Source organism: Crocuta crocuta, unplaced genomic scaffold, assembly GCF_008692635.1.
Source record: "Crocuta crocuta isolate KB4526 unplaced genomic scaffold, BGI_CrCroc_1.0 scaffold197, whole genome shotgun sequence".
NCBI lineage: Eukaryota > Metazoa > Chordata > Mammalia > Carnivora > Hyaenidae > Crocuta > Crocuta crocuta.
In genome coordinates, this window is record NW_027532002.1 from 7,960,264 (window position 1) to 7,974,425 (window position 14,162).

The following is a 14,162-nucleotide window of genomic DNA, read 5'->3' on the forward strand; positions in this document are numbered from 1 at the left end:
GCCGTGTGACACGGCTCCCTGACATTAGTGGTGTGAGTCAGCTTGGAAACAATCCTCACGGTTTCAGACAGGACCACGGAGGAGGCACGGACACAGGCTCCCCAAGGAGGGCCTGGTAGCGTTTGAGAGATGGGGATGGGACAGGGGGTTGGGGGGCTAAGGGAGTGCTAAAGGGTGCGGGAAGAGACTTTCTACAAACAGAAATGCAGAACGCTGCCCCCTTCCCCCACCAGCAGATGTCCACCCCCTTTTCGCCTGCGACAGTCGTGACCTCATTAGAGTGTTCCGTGAATCCTGGCTTCCCAGAACACTTCACTTGGCACCCCTTTTCACCATCCCCTCCGCAGCCTCACCTCCAAGGGAATAACTTCTTTACTGTGCACCCTCACAAGGAACACACAACGCCCGCCCTTTCCAAGCCCCCCGCTTCGTGTGTCTGAGAAGCTGGAGGGGAGTTTCTCCAGGAAGCGAAAGGTAAATCACGGCTAGAGCCAAGTGATGAGCCTGATTTAGACTCCGCGTCAGAGCCGGAAGGGCCCTTGGCGATCACTTCCAGAGCCTCCTCTGTAACTCGCCCAAGCTCACAGGCTGGCAAGTGGCAGAGCCAGAGCCAGAATGCAGGATCCGGGCGTCTGGTCTGCAGTATCTTCCTGACAGCTCCGTTGAGAGAAGGAGCCTGCCGCTTTCAGCTGTGGCCAGTCCCCATCCGGATCCCCAGCTTAATTTCCATTCGGATTTCTCCTTGTGGGTAGGGCTCAAAGGGAAAGCATAAGCTAAATTCCAGCCGATCCACGATGACCGCTGTCATTCTTGCAGCGGCTCACCCTTCACAGGGCACTCGCACGCATGTGAACACCCCTGCTGCTCACAGCGACTGAGCACAGATAGGTGAAAATAGGACAGGTGTTATTCTCCCCATTTTACAGGTAAGCTAAAGCAGACTCCAGGAGGCCAGGGAGCTGGTCTGAAGTTAGTTGAGTAAGTAGTGGCACCACAGCCCCTGTTTTCAAACTCCAGATCCCAGCTGGGCTCCTTTCTAGGACGAGGTTGGGAGCATTCTGTTCTCATGCGTTATTTGGTAGTTAGAATCTCTGCTACGGACGGGTTGGCTGGGAGTCAGGGTTTTGCTTAGGAACAGTTTAGCCCCCATTAACAAACAATAATCATTCCTGACATTTATGTAACATCTAACATTTATATAGCACCTCTTATCCCAATGCATCATAACCATGACTGTGCAGTTTGCCAGAGAATCATGACTGGACTGGCTAGAAATTGCAATGCTTTGCCCAGATCATCACATACTACTTCTGAGCTGGTTTGATATATTATATCGAAGAGTCTTGTCTTTCCATTCTGTTTTTAAGTGGTTAAACAACTCCCTGCCCTTCAGTGTTCCTGGAGACCATAGGGACTAGACACTCTTTGTTTCTTACAGCCTTCTTCAGAGCTCATCATTGAATTTTCCATTTGTTCTTTTCCACATGTGGCCCTGAAAGAGCTGCGAAAGAACGGCTCCAGTCCTAACTTGAAATCTTAACCAATAAAACTTTAAATATGACAGCTCAATTCACTGGGTTTACACAAGGAAAAAACAGCCTACTGAGGAATAGCCTTCTCGCCCACATTTCCACTCAATAGTGAGGATAGCCTTTTCCACCCAAAGCAAGTAGTCTACCTACTTCTCTAGCAAAGAAGTGTGAGCCAAACAAGGAACAAACCTGAGACTGAAACTTGAAAAGTTTAACATATCAAGAGCTCCGTCAGAGAGCTAATCTTCCCCTCCCCCACCCTCGACAAGTGTGGACCAAAGGAACAAAACGGAGAAGTGAATAAGCAAAAATGAAGTGATAAAATATTTAAACCCCTGTAGGGAGTTAGTCAACATATAAATTAAAACATTTAATTCCCAGTATTCTCTAAACAGAAGCATAGATAAATAGATATAGATACAGATATAGATAAGATATATGAGTTTTAACGCAAGTAGCCCATCAATTCCTAATACTATCAAAATCATTTGGGAGCACCTAGGTGGCTTAGTTGGTTAAGCATCCGACTTTGGCTCAGGTCATGGTCTCACGGTTCGTGTGTTTGAGCCCCGCATCCAGCTCTGTGCTGACAGCCAGCTCAGAGCCTGGAGCCTGTCTTCGGATTCCATGCCTCCCTCTCTCTGACCCTCCCCTGCTCATGCTGTCTCTCTCTCTCTCTCAGAAATAAACAATAAAAAACATTTTTTAAATCATTTGTTGATCTTTAACAATGGTTGCTGAACTTTTGTTTGACATGCTTCCACTAGGTTAACAATGCTCCTGTCTGAACCATGACTTGACAAAGGAATACACAGGTAGCTTTTCCAATGACTTCCTCAATACCCTGATAGTTATCAGGCTATATTGGGTCTCAGTAGGTAGAGAACTTCTCTTAATATCAGCAGTATGGTTCATGGTGAACATAGCATCTGCTGAACTGACAATTTCATTCAAAATGTTTCTATCCATTGTATTACAGTGTGTGTGTGTGTGTGTGTGTGTGTGTATTCCAAATCTTTGTTACCAACTAAGTCACACATACAAACTTTTTGAATGTAAACTGAAGAAGAGACATGGCATTTATGAGTTTGTTCTCTAATGTCAGGCTGCCTGCGTTTCGAATCATGGCTTTGCTTCCTGAGGTTTAACTGACCTCTGGGTCTCCATTTCCTCATCTATGTTATGTGGTGATAATTATAGTAACTCAAATAAGTTAAGAATTATGCTTGGCACAGGACAAATACTATGTAAGTATTCGCCCTCGTTTTGTGTTAACAAAAGTAATGTGGATAATGTCACGATAGTAGGGCATTTGGTGATTTTAACAAACTTGGCCAAATAAATGAAAAGAGAACCTGCTTCTCCATATTTCTCCCAGCCCCACACTAACCCCTCCATGCATTACCGGTACCAAACGGGCTCTCATCTGTCAAATCATACCCACAGAGCCCTCGTGTTTGTAGACTCAAATTCTTGTATGGCTCATGCTCCCCTCGTCTCCTCTAGGATCCCTCGGCGCCAAAGTCCCATGGAGGCTGCAGTTCCCAGAAATGGCCATGAAGACCATCTATCTCTAGGGGTAGATACGTCAGCTGGTGGTGGCCATTAACCTGAGGATTTGCCCGCTGGGGTGCCAGCATCACCTCCACGAATGTCATCTCCCTTACTAGGACCCCATCCATCATGGCCTCATGGACACATGGAGATGGGGATCTTGATAACAAAGTCGAGGTAAACTGCCTGGGGCACCACCCACCCAAGGTCTTCCTTCCCAATCCCACCCCCCTCACCAAAGGGTAGGGGCACATGCACGGCACAAGCCCACTGGTAAGGTGTCACATTGGTTAGACTTGCGAGTGGCTGACTGGCACCTTTATTGGCCAGTGAGAAGAGATGAGACCCCATGCTAGACAAAGGGTTAACGCTTTAGTTAATGGATCAGAGGGCAGTCCAAGGAAGCCTGGGCAACTGGACCAGAAGGATAGCACAGAGCCCAGAATAGTGGGTACTTCCTAACCCCCGTGGAAAAATTTTAATATATTTACAGACTTACCAGGGCTTACCTACTGACTATTAGTCCTGAGTAGAACCATTCCAAGGATCCTCGGATGAGGGAAAATCCTTTACACTTGTGCTTTGGATTCTGTCATTTCTCCAACATTCAACAAAGGGCAGCAAGTCTACAAGGTACTGAGGATTAAAAAAAAGAAGAGGTCTCCTTCTTCCCAGCTTCTAGCCTCCCACGGGAGTTATCAAACCTAGCAACATAAGAAGCACTTGGGCAACCTGTTAGGCAGTTTGGGGGGGATCGGACTTCCCTGGGGATTTCAGTTCAAAGCTCTGGCACTGAGCTTAGGATTCTGCATTTGTGATTCTGATGCAAGTGCCTGGGGACCCCGCTTTGAGTGACTCAGGTTTAGAAAATTCACAGATAGGCAGTGACCCAGGAGAAAGCTGGGGAAGGAACAGAAGAGTCTGCTGCCTGTAACACTAAATATATATATGACCCAAGGATCATATACTTAAGATCAATCCTCTAGCTGCTTCCCATAAAGACACATGTACCCCTAGAGAAGGCTTCTCCTCATCCCTTTCACAAATATCCACTCAGAGGGACGTTTCCCATTTAATTTTTCATTCGAAGGTTTTCTTAACTGAATTAACAGCGGTAGTGGGAAGGATGCTAGGTTTGTGCTTAAACCCCTAGCTGTGCTCCACTAGAAGTTTCGCTCTTTTCCAAGATGAATCTTCACCAGCTTTCTTCATTATCTTTTTTGAAGAGTTAAAAATTTTTAAACAAACGGAACTGCAAAATGCATCCAAAAGACAGCAAAAAACACAACATGGCTCGCTAACATTTCCGAAGCATTTACTATGTGTCATGCCTTAGGCTGACTTTTATGTGTATCCTTTCAGTTATTCCTCAAAACAACCCTATGAGGTATCTGGTACCATTCTCTTTTTGCGAAGAGAAGATAGTCTTAGAGCAGTGAATAACTTGCCCAGCCAGGATTGCACGTCTGGAGCCTGGCCGAAGTGGGAGAGAGACCCAGAACACTGGTACCGGTACCAGCACCTGCTGGAAGCCTGGTGGGACACAGAGCATGCGTAGAAGCAGAGATTCTGCAGCGCAGGCTGTTCCCTCCCACCTTATTTGCATGTAGTGTTCCTGAGGCTGCTTGGGAATTCAGTGAGACCGGAAGTGAGTGCGAAGGAAGCCTGTTTCATCTAAGGTTGAGTGGGATGGGGGAGAGACCATGCTTTTCTTTCAAACCAGGACTTTCTTGGAACACAGGGAGGTAAAGGCCATTGGCGTTTGAAGAACAAAGGAATGAGAAAACCTGACTCATGTTACATCGCTGTGCTGGTCAACAACCACATACACTGAAAATGGCATTGAAGATGGGGTAGCCCTCACTTCCTTTTCCTTTCAGTCTTTCCTTATATATGAGTAAACAGAAGGCAGAGCTCTGGCAGAATGTGTGCACATCTAGAACTGGAATAAAACAGATGAGTTCATTTTGTGCAGTGTTTCCACTGCTCTGGTGAGAACAAAACATATGCACATAGGACCCATGAAATACAGGTTGTGTGATTTCAGTGATCCCACATACAAGTTAACTTACAGTGACATTTACAGTGGCGCTGTGCAATATCAAGATTAATGGTAAAATGAATGCTAATAATGTAATATTTAAATTCTGTGTCACTTAGAATGACACATTAAATATCTAGTTAAAAACACCAGGACAAGTTGAGAGATTAGCTATGAAAGCAAGGAAAAACTTTCTATTTAATATCTTTAATGACACCTTCCCCCTGTCTTTTGAACAAGGGGCCTTGCATTTTTCATTAGCACTGAGTCCAAGAATTATGTAGTCAGCTCCAACTACAGACCAAAGACTCACGAGATTCGTCGTGCCCCCGGATGTATGCCCACTATGCTGAGAGTAAAGGCAAGCAGAGCAAGAGGTCTAACAGCTTCAGCTTTGTCACTTACTGAGTGTGGGACCAAGGCCAGTCTTTTAACTTCTCTGAATTTTTTATTCTTCATCTGTAAAATGGAGTCATATAATACACCTCTCAGGATTTTACAAGGATCAAATGAGTTAATATATGTAAAGTGCTTAAAACAAGGCCTGGGACACAATTACTGAAATAAATGTCAGATGCTGTTACGCCTTATAAGGTTTGGGGTAGATTTTATTTTATTTAAATTTTTGTACATTAATTTTTGAGAGACAGAGAGAGACAGAGCATAAATGGAAGAGGGGCAGAGAGAGAGAAAGACACAGAATCCCAAGCAGGCTCCAGGCTCTGAGCTGTCAGCACAGAGCCCGACACGGGGCTGGAACTCACAAACCGTGAGATCATGACCTGAGCCGAAGTCAGAAGCCCAACCGACTGAGCCACCCAGGTGGCCCAAACAATCTACAGGTGCCTGGGTGGCTTAGTCAGTTGGGCGTGTGACTTCAGCTCAGGTCGTGATCTCACTGCTTGTAGGTTCAAGCCCCACGTTGTGCTCTGTGCTGATAGCTCAAGAGCCTGGAGCTTGCTTTGCATTCGGTGTCTCCCTCTCTCTCTGCCCCTTGCCGGCTCACATTATGTCTCTCTCTCTCAAAATTAAACTTCAAAACAAAAATCTTTTAAATAATAATCTATGTCAAGTGCTTACCACTATTTAGCATTTAGAATGTGTTCAGTAAATGTTCCATAAAATGGCACGGAAGCTGTAATACTGAAGTTCTTTGGATGAGAATGAAGAAGCAATCCAATTAGTCCTCAAATTAAGAACCTTAGTATAAGCCACTTGTATTTGAAGGTGAAGGTACAGTTACATTAGCAAATCTTCCCTGAGCTTGTAGGCAATAGAGCGATTTTATACAAGCTCGTTCTAGTTGAAATGATCACAATTTTCCCTACTAGTCTTGACCTACACATGTTATTTACACGAGCAGTTATAATTATATTAACTCGTGTGTGGTTTAGATTTTCTAGAATTACTCCTTAAAATCCCGACAGGTATAGCTTGAAAATGTCATGCTCTTGCATTGGAGCTGAGGATGCATATCAACTCTGAAATGTTGCTTAACAAGGGACAGCCTGGTCACTTGACTCAAGCTTGGGGAACCTCATCTGGAAGGTTGCTGAAGGCTTGACCTATTCCTATAGGGAATTACTGTATCCACCACCTTATAAAAGTTAATGTTTTCTTATGAACCTGGCTGAAAATCAAAAGCTTCACCTACCCCAAAGAGTATTAGAATGTTAACATCTCTATAAAAGTCATACTTATCTTAATGTGTTCCTTTTTTTTTTGAGACTTGATTAAATGAAAAATCTTTCTTTTTCATGCCTCAAGATTAAGTGAAAGAGATTGACACCTGCTCTGAATAATGCCCCAGAATAATAGTGCTGTGTCAGCACATTCCAAAATTTTATTCATTTCCTTAAGATCAATGGTAAGTGGAAAGTAACGGTTTTACAATAATTAGGAGTGTTTTATATATACAGAAGGTTCATTTAGACTAAAACATTATTGATATCATATAAATTAATATTGAGCGGCACCTCACATGAACTGATATTTCACATACCACCTCTTTTTATATCATCGTTAACCACATGTTTAACTGGTGTACCTGCTGACGTGTGGAAGGTTATTCTAGTCTCTTTAAGGGCATTCATAAGTACCTTATTTAAATGATTCTTGAGAATTTCAGTAGCTTTTAAACCTAATTGATCAGCAATTCCTCCTCATTCTTACATGATAGAGAATATTTAAAACCTGGAAAGGTACTCTCAGCCTCATTTGAATCATGAAAATTATCCACTGAGCAAGTCAGAAAATATAAAGCCTCCGTATTCCTCCGTTCTCCTCCCCCACCCCGATTTTTAAATACTCTGTCTATAGCTTTCACAACAGTGCCCTTACTTGACACTTAAAGAGAATGCAGTGCAAACAGTACACTGGGACATTGTGCTGTTTGAGAAACACACACACACACACACACACACACACACATCTATTTTCAAGACTGCCATGGCTATTTAGTGCTATACAAAAGTCTGAGAAGAAGGAAAGAACCCTATTATTTGTTACACAACCTCTGGTTTAAGCCCGTTATATATTTTATCTCATTTAATCGTCACAACCCTGGGTGGAAGATGTTGTTACTCCTGTTTATTGATGGGAATATGGAAGCTCAGGGAGGCTGAGTAATTTGACCAAGGTCACACAGTTAATAAACAAGGCAGGTGGGTTTCAAACCTGGTTCTGACCCCAGAATCCCCATTGTCTACCACATCTTGCTGTAGCAGCCTTTATTTCAAGACACTCCATCTCTCCTTTCACCCCCTGCATTAACATTTTATCATTTTGTTGACCAGCCCACACACGTGTGTGTGTGCGCGCATGCGCAGGCACATATGTATGTATACAGAGAGGCAAAAGTCTCTGCCGTGTCTCTCAGTGATCATTTTGTTGGGGATTGTATCCCTTCATAGACTGAGTCCTGTGTTTGTGGAGGGAAGCAGGAGACCTATTAGATGATGAGCAGAGGACCCTGCCGTAGCAAGATCTTGGTTATGATAGGTAATCCGGGCATACGGTCGCCCTGTTTGTGTTGGGGGGACTGTGGTCTAAAAAGCCAGCAGCTGCCCAGAGCACTTACCATGAGAGTATTATGAACATAGTTCTGACTTCAGCCTCACTAATAAGACAAATCAGAAGAGGCAGAGAAGGGGGAGGTTGTGGGTACAGAGGCTGGAAGGATACTCAAGACACCGAATAAATTTGCCAGAAGAAGACAGATGCAAAGACATTTAAGACTGCTGGAATCCTATTACTTTCTTTCATTGTAGTAGTTGTTCATCCATTCCCCTTTTATGGACTCAGATCTGGATGATGCTACATGAAAATAAGAAGGTTGAAGTTAGGATAACACCTTGAGAAGTACAAGGGCTTGCTCTTCCTCTACATAGCCAGAGACCCTTTATGGTGTCTGTTTCATTTTTTTTTTAATGGAGATACTTTTGTTGTTTCTGCAAATTATAAAAATAATACATGCTTGTAAAGACCCCAAGTAACAAAGAAGTGTTCAACCTAGAAACTAAATTCCTCCTATAATCCCATCCAGAGAGAACCACTATTAAGTCTGATGAATAGCCTTCTGCAAATTGTATCATACATCTAAACATAAAATGCATGAATATGATCAAACTATACATTCTGTTCCCAGACTGCTTTTTCTTCTCATTGCACAATTTATTGTGGACATCTGTCCATGGAAATACTGTAATTTGGCATCTTATATAACCCTTTTCATGGTTATATAAGATTCCATTGTTTGGGTTAATCAATTCACTAGAATGGATATTCATGTAGTTTCTGATTTGTTGCTATTATGATCAGTACTACAGTGAACGCTCATTTATGTACTTATAAATACAAAGGTGCCTCCTTTTCATAGAAATGGCACTGCAGGGTCACAGGCTATGTTTGTCACATACCGCTTGGGGCAGTCTCCCAAGGGACTGTCCAACCTGCAATGAGCAAAAGTGCCTCCTGTCCCCACACCCTTATCAACAGGGTGCATCTTTTAGAGCAATTAAAATCTTACATGAGATATCAAAAAGATGAAAGTCTATCTTGTAGGCAAACCTGAAATTGGTGACTTCTATGAAGAGTTCTATAAACGGAGGACTACACAACAAATGTAAGAGCTTTTAACCACAGAATTCACCTTCATATCTCATCAGAACAGCAGCTAATCTTGATTATTTTGAATCAGTATAAGTCTGTCCCATATATCTTATTCAATTAGGACAACCCTGTGAAGCTAGCTCATATCATTATTACCATCCTCTTACATTCTATAGCTGAAGGAATGGAATTAAAGATACGGTAACTTGCCAATATGGCTAGTAAGAAGTAGAAACCTCACCTTATGCCAATTTTGAAGTAACAAATTGGTAGCATTAAGTCCTTAACGCTGTTGCATAATGATCACCAACCACTATGTATTTCCAGAATGCGTTCATCATCTCAGACACTCTGTACCCACCAAGCAGTAACTCCTCATTTCCTCTCCTCCTGGAACTGAGACTTGAGCTCCTGAAACCTGAGGTTAAAGATCAAGACTTAGGGGCACCTGGGTGGCTCAGTCAGTTAAGCGGCCGACTTCAGCTCAGGTGATGATCTCCCAGTTTGTGGGTTTGAGCTTCACACTGGGCTCTGTGCTGACAGCTCAGAGCCTGGAGCCTGCTTTGGATTCTGTGTGTGTGTCTCTCTCTCTACTCCTCCCCTGCTCACACTCTGTCTCTCAAAAATAAATATATATTAAAAAAATTTTTTTAAAGATCAAGACTTAAATTTCAGGATCTATTGCTTTGATTGGCTCCATCGTGTTCTCCTTCCCTGTGCATCTGAATTAAAGTCTGGTTTTAGTGCTTTCTTTTCCTGAGTAGGGCCTTGTATGGTAAAGGAGGAGGGGCCATAGAATCCTTCCAGAATAATGGGAGGTTTTGTGGCAAAGAAAGGACTGTCCTGGTGCCAGTCAAGTCTTAGCATTGCTGACTTACCACTTCTGAACTTGCCTCTGGTAGTTCTAATTGCTAAACATGAAGGCCAAGGTATTATGTTAGGCTAATGAATCCTTTCTTTTTTTTTTTTTTTTTTAAGGAGGAACAATTGTTATCCTGATTCACTAATCCAAACAGACTGAGCAAGGGGCAGCTGGGGCATGTATGGAGGGCCTCAATGCAAATCTTCAGTATCCCCCAGTGTGGAAGAAGAGGGAGACACTGTATTCTCCAGGGGCTGGCTTGAACCCAAGAGAGCCAGACAGATGGGATCCTTACATCTCCTTATCTTTTTATGTTGATCCCACCCTATCCTAAATTTTGCTTTCCCAAATACAGCCTTCTGGAATACAGCTGCCATCACTCATTTAGTTGTCAAGGGGTGAATGGCTGCCTTTTTGGAGGAACACCACTCTGTAAATCAGCCACCAGGTGCTGTTTATCCCACTGATGGATGTCACACATCCACACATATGGGACCTAAACCAGAGCTATGGAATTTTTTCCTCTGTATTTTAAACTTATTACACTGCTGTTTTAGAATAAATTCTTCTTGAGAAATCAGGTCCCACATATCATTTAACACCCTGATCCAAGGCACTACAACAAAACACCTTAAGAAAATGTCTGTATATTTTCAGGGTGTTTAAAATGCATTATAAAGTCATCTGTCTTCATAGAAAGGGACCCAGATTTTGTGTTCTTTTTATACTCACAGACTAGTGAAGTGAATAAAGGCTAAGTAATCCACAATACAAAGAAGGCAAAGGGAAAACAGCCAAAGGAGACAGATATAGACCAAGATAGGGACAGTGCAGACGAATATAGAAGTTCCAGCTTCCTCATTCTTACAGTTACCTGGTATTCTCCAACTTGCCAAAAAGAAAAAGAAGTAATAGCATCTAAGAGTTACGGTCCTGTCTTAAAATAAAAAGAAACTGCAATTAAAATGATTAAACTAAGTAAAACGGACACAGGAAACATATAGAAAAAATATATTTCCTGCACTAAGCCTCTGATCCCATTAAATACTTAAAATAATATCTTCCTGACATCAGGACTGTGGAAATAACATGTTACTCTCATATTTATGACATCAAGAGATGATATTACTAGTTTATGAAAAAATATGGTTAATTTGCAATTTTTAAATGACACTGATATAAATTAGCATATGTTATAGAATTAGAGACATATGCTATACCAGCTAGTTTTTTATAGTTGGTTATAAACATCCCCAACAGGTGCAAAACTGCCACCTAAAATAAAACAAAATATCTCCTGACAATTAAAGCATATCTGCCCTACACCCAAAAAGAAGGAAAAGTATACACACACACATATGTGTATATATTCAAATATATGTATTCATACACACACACACACACACACACACACATATATATATACCCCATTTTCCCACATTCTTCTTCTTTCTAGAATTTTATCTAACCCCTCCCTGGGCACAGTGCCATAGATCTATAAGCCTTTGTATCTTCTGATTAAAAGAAAATAAGTGTAGAATCATGTATGCAACAGTCTGCTGCCAAGAGCCCACGTCTATAATCCATCATTAAAATGTGACAGTGCATGGCTACAAAGAAAGAACATCTCCGTTGTCATGCTCATTTGCAAATGTTTCAGGGGCTGAAGATTGTTTGGCAATCCTGCTGTTTCTAGGCTATTTGTGGAATAACCAGTTTAATTGAGCTGATGATTACCTTGTGCCTGTACTGCACTTCTGACTTAGATCTTTATTTCCTGTAGTTGGCACCGATTTGGGACTACGTGGCAAGGGAATGGCATGCATTCAGCAAGCCCGAATTCCAGAGCTCCAGGCCACCCCTTCTCTGCCCTTGCCAATCTGATTTCTGAGGAATTTGCCTTGAGTTGCTGCAGGAAAAAAAAAAAAATGGGGAAGGTACTCCTTGCCCTCCTTTCAGATCATTTCACAGAATACCTCCTTTGGCTGAGATTCTTAGCCCCGTTAGGGAAAAGGCATTTTATGCCTTTATCAAAATGAAGACCTGTTTAGGATGTTCTCTGTAATTGGAGCACACCCCACTACATGTGGTACACAATGTAGACCAACCTGTTATAACCTGGAGAATAGTGCAAGTCAGATATTTGCTACCCAGCAGAGCCAGTCAGAAAAAGAAAAGGGTGGGGGGAGCCTGGGCTAACACCAACCTTGCCCTGACACGCACCACGGCTATAGCACGAAGGAAAATTGAAAACAGAAACCGCAGGAAGATCAGTGAGAAGGCAGGGCCCTTCTTTCTTCCTTTACTTTGTTCCTAACAAACGTTCATCCTCATCCACTCTAAATCATGTCACTTGAACGAAGCTTGTGTAAAAGGGAAGTTCATACTGCAAAGCCAGTGTGGAGAGAAACTGCCCTTGACCACTAATGGAAATGGCTATATCCTGCTTTGGAATGGGCTTGTTCCCCTCGAGAGTAGGCAAGTACCCCAAGCTAGCTGAACCTTAGAATCTAAGATTATGATGGAATTAACAGATGGCATTTAAAAGAGTTTCATCTTCCATGAGAACAGCCTAACATAGGTCTTTTTCCAATGAAAATTTAGATAACATTCTCAGGCATACAGTGCATTTCATCTAAAAATCTCCAAATAGTTTCCTCCTAAACCCCCTCAGGGAAATAACCATAGTTCTTTTCCTCTTTCAGGGAAGAGAAATAAGGCATATTCTTTCAAAGTAGGATGGAAGATAATTTTGGTGACTATTTCCAAATTTATAAAAGTCACTCCAACTCAATTGGAGAAACTTAACAGAAGACCCTGGGGGAAGGAAAGGGGAAAAAATAGTTTCAAACAAAGAGGGAGGCAAACCGTAAGAGACTCTTAAATATAGAGAAACAAACAGGGTTGGGGGAGTGCGGGGCAGAGGGGGAAATGAGTGATGGGCATTGAGGAGGGCACTGGGTGTTGGGATGAGCACTGGGTGTTGTATGTAAGAGATAAATCACGGGAATCTACTCCCGAAGCCAAGAGCACACTGTATACACTGTATGTTAGCTAACTTGACAATAAATTATATTTTAAAAAAAGTCACTCCTATTCAAAGAAGACATAAGATCGACAGATGTGCTAAAGCGAAATAGGAAAATACGGTATAATCTCTTTACTCTTCCCTTACAAAAATAAAAATGCAAGGGTTAGAAGATGAATTTGCAAAGAGGCTTCTTTTCATGACAGAATTTTAAGCAACACTGTTCCATCCTGGGTGAAACCAAGTCCAATCCAACACTCAGCAGGCATGGTGTATCACAGAATTATGGTGGGCACAGACTCAAATGCGGGTGACGTTTGTGCCGAATATTGAAAGACGGGGGATTTTCTCTTAACATGAATTATATGAGAAGAAAGCAGAGGCATCTAAAGAACACTTGGCTCTCCACAGGACTAGATGACCTATGTTAAGGATGTATTTATTTGAAATAAATACAGCTACTCAGCTTTCTTTTGATTAATGTTAGCATGGTATATCTTTCATCATCTCTTTACTTTTTTTTTAAATTTTAAAAATAATTTTTAATGCTTATTTATTGTTGAGAGAGAGAGGGAGGCAGAGCATGAGTGGGGGAGGAGCAGAGAGAGACACACGTACACAATCTGAAGCAGGCTGCAGGCTCTGAGCTGACAGCACAGAGCCCGATGTGGGGCTCAAACCCACAAACGATGAGATGATGGCCTGAGCCGAAGTCCAACTGACGCTTAACCAACTGAGCCACCAGGCACCCCCTCTTTACTTTTAATCTTTATGTGTCTTTGCATTTAAAGTACATTTCTTGTAGACAACATATGGATGGGTCTTGTTTCTTTTATCCACTCTGACAGTCTCTCTTTTAACTGGTATATCTAGACCAGTTTTTAAAGTGAGTATTTATGGGAGCACCTGGCTGTCTCAGTCAGTAAAGCACGTGATTCTTGATCTCAAGATTGTGATTTTAAGCCCCACGTTGGGCATGGAGCTTACTTATAAATACATAATATTTTAAAATTAAAAATAAAGTGATTATTGATG

The 14,162-nt window shown here is 42.2% G+C and overlaps 1 protein-coding gene across 3 annotated transcripts in view; it reads right to left on the bottom strand.

Annotated features, from left to right (window-relative positions):
• CREB5 (cAMP responsive element binding protein 5) overlaps positions 1-14,162 on the bottom strand; it is a 492,421-nt gene that overhangs the window by 403,788 nt on the left and 74,471 nt on the right. The gene's annotated exons all lie outside the window — the stretch shown is intronic.